Genomic DNA, 8,617 nt, shown 5'->3' with positions numbered 1-8,617 from the left:
CTGACCAAGGTGGATGCTTGCCAAGGGACTGTTTGCAGATGCCTGCTGTGCTTCTTGGTACACTGCTCTCGAGCAGGCACTAGCTGGAGCGGCAGGTTCTATATACCTGTTTCTTGCAGCAACCCTCACAATAGTCCATAAATCTCCCCACCTCTTGGCCAGAAGCCACTCACTTTGGAAAAGGACTATAAAAAAGCAACCCTCTGGAGAAGACCCTTGAGATCTCCCCACGGATGAAGACTCGTCTATTGGCTGGCCCATGAGGATGCTCGTTTCGTCTGTTGGTGGCTATTTTCCCCATTCCTCTCTTTCTCTCTATATATATATATTCCGTTTCCTATATCTCTCCCCTCTATCACTACTGAGTTGTTGCCATTAATAAAAATGCACTGCTCTTGTTGAATAAACTGAATTTGTCCCCTGCTATCTGCCTGTTTGCATCTCTGAGATCAAATGAACCATCACGACCCCAGCCCTGTGTTGATGGATAGTGACAGCATCTCCACACAAACTGTCACTGAACCAGAACAGCCTAAACCAGTAGCAGTTGCCCCAGTTCAGAAGAAGAAATCAAAGAGCAAATCAGTCCGCATAGTGACTGAGGAGGACGTGGCTGTACCTTTGCACCCAGAGGAAGACACAGAGCCAGAAATCATCACTCGCTCTCTATCCCTGGGTGAGCTACATGACCTGCAGAGGGAATTCACCCACCAGACAAACCAGTCTATCCTGACCTGGCTGCTCCACACCTGAAATGCAGGAGCCAATGACACAATTCTGGATGAAAGTGAGGCCAGGCAACTGGGATTGCTGTCCCAGGATGTGGTCATTGACCAGGGGATTGGGAGAACCCAAGAAACTCTCAGTTGTGGTGGTGACTGCTGACATGTGTGAAGGACAGATACCTTTGTAAAGAAGATCTCCAGGTGCACCAAGGAAAATGGAGTACAATAGAACAAGGTATCTGATGCCTGAGGGAATTGACTGTGGTGGAGATCATTTTCTCAGAAGACGAGAGATTTCCTAATAGCCCAAATGCACGTCACAGATGTGATTGAGATTCGCACGGCTTGGACCAGAGATGTACTCCTGTTACCTGGCAAGGTTACAATGGAGGGACAGTGAGGACATGGTAGGTGTCTTGGTCAATAAACTAAGAATTTATGAGGACACTGTCACTGCCCCATTTTGTACCCATGTCTCATCCATGGAAACAAGGCAGGTTGAGCAAGTCCAGAGCTTGATTGAAGAGGGCCATCAGAAACTAAAACAGGACCTTAAGGAAGAAAACTACCACATCTCGCCAGAACCAACAAGAGTCTCTGCCATTAGGAGTCGGAGTTCCCCAGCCAGGGAGAGCGGACACACTCCAAGAGGTAACCTCTGGTTTTTCCTTCAGGAGCATGTGTTGGGGGTTGAATTGTTCCTTTTCTTTCTGTGGAATTTCTCCCATTGTTGTGCTAAGTAGTTGTGGCTACACCTTAGAAACTATAATGTTCTCTCGAAGGGGGGTGGGGAAACCGGAAAGGGAAAGGGGGGAGAGGGGTCTGGAGAGGGGTCTCTGGGTCTCTCGTTTGGCTCGTGGAGTGGGAGGAAGGCCCGTGCTCCGAGCTAGCATCTCCCCTGCCATCCCAGCGCCAAGATTTACACTCCCTGCCATTGGACATCGCTCTGCTGCTCTCCCACCTCATCCTACTACCTCTGGACACTTTGCCGAGCACCACAACCGACACTGTGAGGGGGGAGTCTCTCCTCCATCCCTCTCACCCCTGGGCCCCTGCCGCCATCACTCAGCCCTCTTCAACTGCGCGGGACCTGCTCTGCCCACAGCACCGGTAACTGAGGGCAGGGAAAGAGGGCCTTGGCCAAAAGGAACTGGAACTGAGCTATACTGTTCTGTTCTGTTGTCAATTTTTATAGCTGTTGTTGTTTTCTGCCTTGTTAGATATCAGTAAAGAACTGTTATTCCTATCCCCATATCTCCTGCCTGACAGCCTCTGATTTGAAACTAAAATAATTAAAAGGGAGAGGGTTGAGCACTGCCGTGCCGGACATGCTGGAACTGCAATACAAGCTGGAGTCCAAGGCAGCAAAGTGGTATGCCACCACTGACATCACCAATGCATTTTTCTCTATTCCTCTGGCAGCAGAGTGCAGGCCTCAGTTTGCTTTCACCTGGAGGAGCGTGCAGTACCACCTGCAACTGACTGCCCCAGGGGTGGAAGCACAATCCTAATATCTGCCACGGACTGATCCAGGCTGCACTGGAAAAGGGCAAAGCTCTCGAAGATCTACAGTATATTGATTACATCATTTTATGGGGGGAGCACAGCAGGGGAAGTCTTCAAGAAAGGAGAGAAGATTATCCAAATTCTGCTGAAAGCTGGTTTTGCCATTAAGAGAAGTAAGGTTAAGGGACCGGCTCAGGAAATTCAGTTTCTAGGAGTCAAGTGGCAAGATGGACGTCGTCAGATCCCAACAGAGGCAATTAATAAGATCACCGCTATGTCTCCACCTACCAACAAGAAGGAAACACAAGCTTTCCTAGGTGCCATAGGCTTTTGGAGAATGCACATTCCTGAGTACAGCCAGATTGTGAGCCCTCTCTACCTGGTTACCTGCAAGAAGAACGATTTCCACTGAGGCCCTGAACAATAGCAAGCCTTGGCCCAGATCAAGCAGGAGATCGCTCATGCGGTAGCCCTTGGCCCAGTCAGGACGGGACCAGATGTAAAGAACGTGCTCTACTCTGCAGCTGGAAACCATGGTCTGTCCTGGAGCCTGTGGCAGAAGGTGCCTGGTAAGACTCAGGATTGAATACTGGGATTCTGGAGCCGAAGCTACAAAAGATCTGAAGCCAACTACACTCCCACAGAGAAGGAAATCTTGGCTGCCTATGAAGGAGTTCAAGCGGCCTTTGAAGTGATTGGCACTGAAACGCAGCTGCTTCTGGCACCTCAACTACCGGTACTGGGATGGATGTTCAAGGGACACTGACACCACATGGAACAAGTGGATTGCCTTCATCACTCAGGGAGCCCATATTGGAAATCTGAACTGGACTGGAATTCTGGAAATAATTGCAAACTAGCTTGAAGGTGAGACTTTTGGATTGTCTGAAGAAGAAGAAGAAAAGCAAGTGGTACGTGCTGAGGAAGCTCCACCATATAATGAGCTACTGGAGACTGAAAGACGATATGCCCTCTTCACTGATAGTTCCTGCTGATTTGTAGGCACTAACCGGAAATGGAAAGCTGCAGTATGGAGCCCCACAAGACAAGTTGCACAAGCTAAGGAGGGACAAGGTGGATCGAGTCAGGTTGCAGAGCTAAAAGCCTTTCAGCTGGCTTTGGATATTGCTGAACTAGAGAAGTGGCCGAGACTCTATCTCTACACCGACTCATGAATGGTAGCTAATGCTCTGTGGGGATGACTGGATAGATGGAAAAAAGCCAACTGGCAGAGCAGAGAGAAAACCATCTGGGCAATTGAGATTTGGCAGGACATTGCCACCCGAGTAGAGAGACTGACCGTGAAGGTTCGACACGTGGATGCACACGTACCCAAGAGTCAGGCTAATGAAGAACATCACAACAACGAGCAGGTAAACCGAGCTGCCAAGTTGAAAGTATCAGAAGTGGATCTAGACTGGCAGCACAAGGGAGAATCATTCCTAGCTCGTTGGGCCCATGATGCCTGTGGTCATCAGTGGAGAGATGCAACATACCAATGGGCCCGTTACCGAGGGGTGGACCTTACTATGGACAGCATCTCACAGGTCATCCACGACTGCGAGACCTGTGCTGCAATCAAACAGGCCAAGCAAGTGAAGCCTCTGTGGTATGGTAGACGATGGTCAAAGTACAAGTATGGGGAAGCCTGGCAAATTGACTACATCACCCTTCCCCAAACTCGTCAAGGCAAGTGCTACATACTGAGCATGGTGGAAGCAACCACAGGATGGTTGGAAACCTATCCTGTGCCTCATGCTACTGCCTGGAACACCATCTTGAGACTAGAAAAACAAGTCCTGTTGAGGCATGGTACCCCTGAGAGAACTAAGTCAGACAACAGAACCCATTTAAAGAACGGCGTTATCAACACCTGGGCCAGAGGGCATGGTATTGAATGGATATATCATATCCCTTACCACGTGCCAGCTGCTGGGAAAGTTGAACGGTGCAATGGACTCCTTAAGACTACCATAAAGGCACTTGGCGGAGGAACCTTCAAAAATTGGGAAATGGACTTGGCAAAAGCCACCTGGATGGTTAACACCCGAGGGTCCATCAATTGAGCTGGTCCTGCCCACTCTAAACCCCTGCACACAGTGGATGAAGACAAAGTCCCTGTGGTACACATGAAAGGTATTTTAGGAAAGACTGTTTAGATTAATCCCACCGCAGGCAAAGGCAAACCAATCCGTGGGATTATTTTTGCTCAAGGACCTGGTTACACTTGGTGGGTAATTCAGAAAGATGGGGAAACCCATTGTATACCACAAGGAGACCTAATTTTAAGTGAGAACTGTGTGTAAGATTTCATTCTGTATTTTATATATATATATATATCTGTAAGAGAGTATTGTTTTGGGTATGATGTAGATGGTAATAGAATAAGGGATGGTTATGTCCTGGGTTACAATGTAAAGATGTGTCCAAAAGTATGTATTCTATCACCATCTGTTGAAACGAGGTGGGGTGGTGATCCTTATCTCTGTGGGGAATATCCTCTGCTGATGGGCCATCGGATAAAATCAGGTGGGACAGTCATCTTTATCTTTTCCACAACCCATCCTTCCTCCAGGAAGATGATATCTGTTAATGGACTGTCTTGGTTTGAAAGACAGGTATTTGCTAAGGAAAGGCGAGAACCCCTTTTCTGAGATGCAGAGAGCAACCCCCTCCTTTCTAATTATTTTAGTTTCAAATCAGAGGCCTTCAGGCAGGAGATGTGGGGATAGGAATAACAGTTCTTTACTGATATCTAACAAGGCAGAAAACAACAACAGCTATAAAAATTGACAACAGAACAGAACAGAACCGTATAATTCAGTTCCAGTCCCTTTTGGCCACAGGCCGTCTCCCTGCACTCAGTTACTGGTGCTGTGGGCAGGGCTGGTCCCTCGCAGTTGAAGAGGGCTGGAGTGATGGCGGCAGTGGCCCAGGGGTGAGACGGATGGGGAAGCGACTCCCCCCCTCACAGTGTCGGTCGTGGTGCTCGACAGAGTGTCCAGAGGTAGTAGGGTGAGGTGGGAGAGCAGCAGAGAGATGTCTAATGGCAGGGAGCGTGGATCTCAGCCCTGGAATGGCAGGGGAGATGCCAGATCGGAGCACCGGGGCGTCATCCCACTCCACGAGCCAAACGAGAGGGAGTCCCAGCCCTCCCAGACCCCCCATCTCACCTTTCCTTTTCCGGTCTCCCCCCCTCCCCCTCCACCCACCCCCCTGCGAGAGAACATTATCTTATTGTTTTAAGGTGTAGCCAGAACTACTTAGCATAACAATGGGAGAAATTCCACAGAAAGAAAAGGGAGCAATTCAATCCCCAACATGGACCATTGAGTCTTACTCTATGACTGATAAAATTACATCATCCCCTTGGGTCTCACTGAATGACTGATAAAATTACGTCATCCCATTGGGAGATGCTCCAGCCAGGAGGAGGAGCCAAGCCTTTCCTACCTAGATAAAAACTCAGATTTGGAACACCAAAGCAGCCTTTTCCACTGGATCCCAGAGGAAAATCGGACCTTTCCACATCATTGCTGAACCTTCGGAGGAAAACTGCAGCCTTCTACAGGACCACTGCTTCAACTGAACCACATCTTTCACTCCAGGAGGACTGCAGCCACCATTTAATCGGACTGCTACCAACACCCTGAGTGACAGGGTGTCAGGTTGTATTCTGACTCTGTCAGTGGTTTTCTTTTGTACTATTGCATGTATTTGATTTTTTTTTCTTTTTTTCCTATTAAATTGTATTTCTGACTTGGAGTGTCTCACAGGTTTTGCTTTCAAACCAGTACAATAGGAATAACAGTTCTTTACTAGTATGTATAATTGAATCGTTAAAAAAAACGGTATAATCACGGACAAAGACCGTCTAACTAATTAAAGTTAGAAAGTGGTATGTTTATTCACCGGCGGGCGGCACAGGAGTCACATCAGAAAGGTGTGACCGCGCCGAACAAGATTTTTGCCATCTATTTATTCCCCAAGATCTTACATACAATACATATGCATAACCCCAGCACCTCCCATCCCCATCCCATATTAAAATGAGCCCATTAATTTTTCACATGTGCGCAGTTCTTCTTTTGAATTGGGTCAGTGGTCTTGAAATGCATCAGTGGTCTCGAAGGATGAAGTCAGGAGAGTCTTCATCAGGTCTCAGTAACCCTCTGGCACGATCCAAGGCCCCGTGCTTCATGGTTAACGGTTTACTTATTTTACATTCTTCTGTACGTAAATTTATAATAGCAGATAATTATACCAATTAGCTCAAGCCTAAGCATCTAGTAATTATTAACCTACCATTTACCTACCTAACTTACATCTTGGTCATGGAAACTTCTACTCTTAGCAAAAATTCTAACTTTTTAAAACCATGATTCAAAATAAGGTAAACAAACAACTACGGCAGCAACAAAAACAGAACCAGACATCCAGTAACAGCCTTCTCAGCCGCAGGCACTTTTCCCTTTGGTGTGGTGATGGTCACAGTCAGCAGGCTCCTGGCGGGCAGGGCAGGTGCGATGATTCCCCTGTAGTGTCAGAGGGAGCTATGGTGCAAGCTCAAGGACCATGTTGTAATGGCAGACTTGACCAGGACGGGAAGAGACAGAAGAAAGAGTTGCTTCACAACTTCCCTGGGGCAGTCGATCCTGGTGCCCTAGCAGGACACTTGGGACCAGCAAGCTGGAATGACTGGAATGAGCAAAAATCCCGGGGTGGTGGACGAGATGTATACGAAGCTCTGCAGCTGTAGTGGGAACCACGGGACTTCTCAGCAGGCAGGGGATGCAGGGCTACAGTGTAGCGAAAACCCAGAGCACTGCCGAAGAAGCAGCGGGGGCAGGGCAACGGCAGCCCTGCTCCGATCAGGGCTGGGAAAGGCGGGCTCAGCATCCCGGGGGTTCCCCTGAGTCACCCGAGTAGATGGTGAAAAGTCCCTCTTTAGTGTGGTAGGTGTTAATAAGGTCCCCGTTCAGTGTCTGCTCTCACGAGCAGACACTCACCCCATAGTAGAAGCAGGACTGGGCTGGGCTACAGCAGTGGCAGCAAATTTCCTCCTCCAAGCAGCAGCTCCGACCGTTCTCCTCCGAAGCCAAGAGAGATAGAGAGCTAGCAGCTGCCACAGCCCCTTCTTTTATCAGCCCAAATCTCACGGTATCTCTGCCTCTTCTAGAGAAACCCTCAGATAAGAGAAGTGCAGCCAGATGCCCTCCTCTCCTGAGCTTGGACTCTTCTTTGGTCTCTCTTAAGTACCCAGTAGTCACTGTTTCCTGAAGAAACAAAAGGAAAGATCCTAACCTCCAACACTGTTACAAGTGAAGTGTGTCACTCCATCCACAACAAACTCCTATCTACAATTTGTTTACCCATTAACTTAAAATCTTTTTCCTCATCTTCCTGAACAATGGAAGCATGTTAAAACTACTAACCCATATAGATTGCAAAATATTCTTGAGTTTGATTTGCGTCTGTTGTTGTAGCTAATGAATCTTTTAATGACTAGCACAAGTCTACCCACACATAGGTGGTCATGTACATAATACACCAATATAGAAGGGCTGTTGCAGAAGGTTCTGCAAGGAGCTGCACTTTTGACTAACTTAGTTCTCCTTTGTCCACCCGCCCCTCTTTAAGAATGCTATAGTGCAGCAGGACTTCTACCCCTGCCACAGCAAAGCTTATCTGTTGTTTATTAACTGTTGCAATAACTCAGGGCATCTTGCTGACACATAAGCCCCACATTGTAAGAGCCAAAACGAGGGATGCAGGACTCCAGACTGGCTCTTTAAAATGCTCTTTATTGTATCCAGATGATACAGCAATTCACGGGTAGTGGGTGATAAGAGCCCAGCCCACAGCCTGTCAGCCTCAGCTGTAGGCTCATCTGAAGCCACTCTAGTTCTGGTTACAATGCATTATATACGTTTCATTGCAGATCATCTTAATATATGACAACCAATCAATACTTTTACTATTACTTATAGCCTATCATAACTACTAACATTACCATATTCATGTAACTATTTTCCAATCACAAAAATTAGTATGTTACAGTTTAAGCTAGAAGCTGTTTTTCAGTTTTCTTGCAGTGGAAAATTCTGAGACCTTACTTTCTACTTGCAACATGGCATTTTTGTTTGTCTGAAATATTTTTTGTTTGGTAAATACATCTTTTGTTTGAGGTGGATTTATCCTTTGCTCTGAGACATAAAAACCCCGTCCAACTCACCCTTTGCTTTCTGGTTTTTGCTAGCTTGAAGCAATAAGTATTTTTCCCTTCCCGTCCCCTAGCCTGGAGGCTGTACCGGGAAATACTTTCAGAGGGCTTTTGTTTTTGTTTTAGTTTTTTTCCTTGAACTGAGTTTGTTTTTTTCTTCGGC

Source organism: Sturnus vulgaris, chromosome W, assembly GCF_052056855.1.
Source record: "Sturnus vulgaris isolate bStuVul1 chromosome W, bStuVul1.hap1, whole genome shotgun sequence".
NCBI lineage: Eukaryota > Metazoa > Chordata > Aves > Passeriformes > Sturnidae > Sturnus > Sturnus vulgaris.
The sequence above is the reverse complement of the archived record's forward strand: the minus strand, read 5'-3'. Positions refer to the sequence as shown.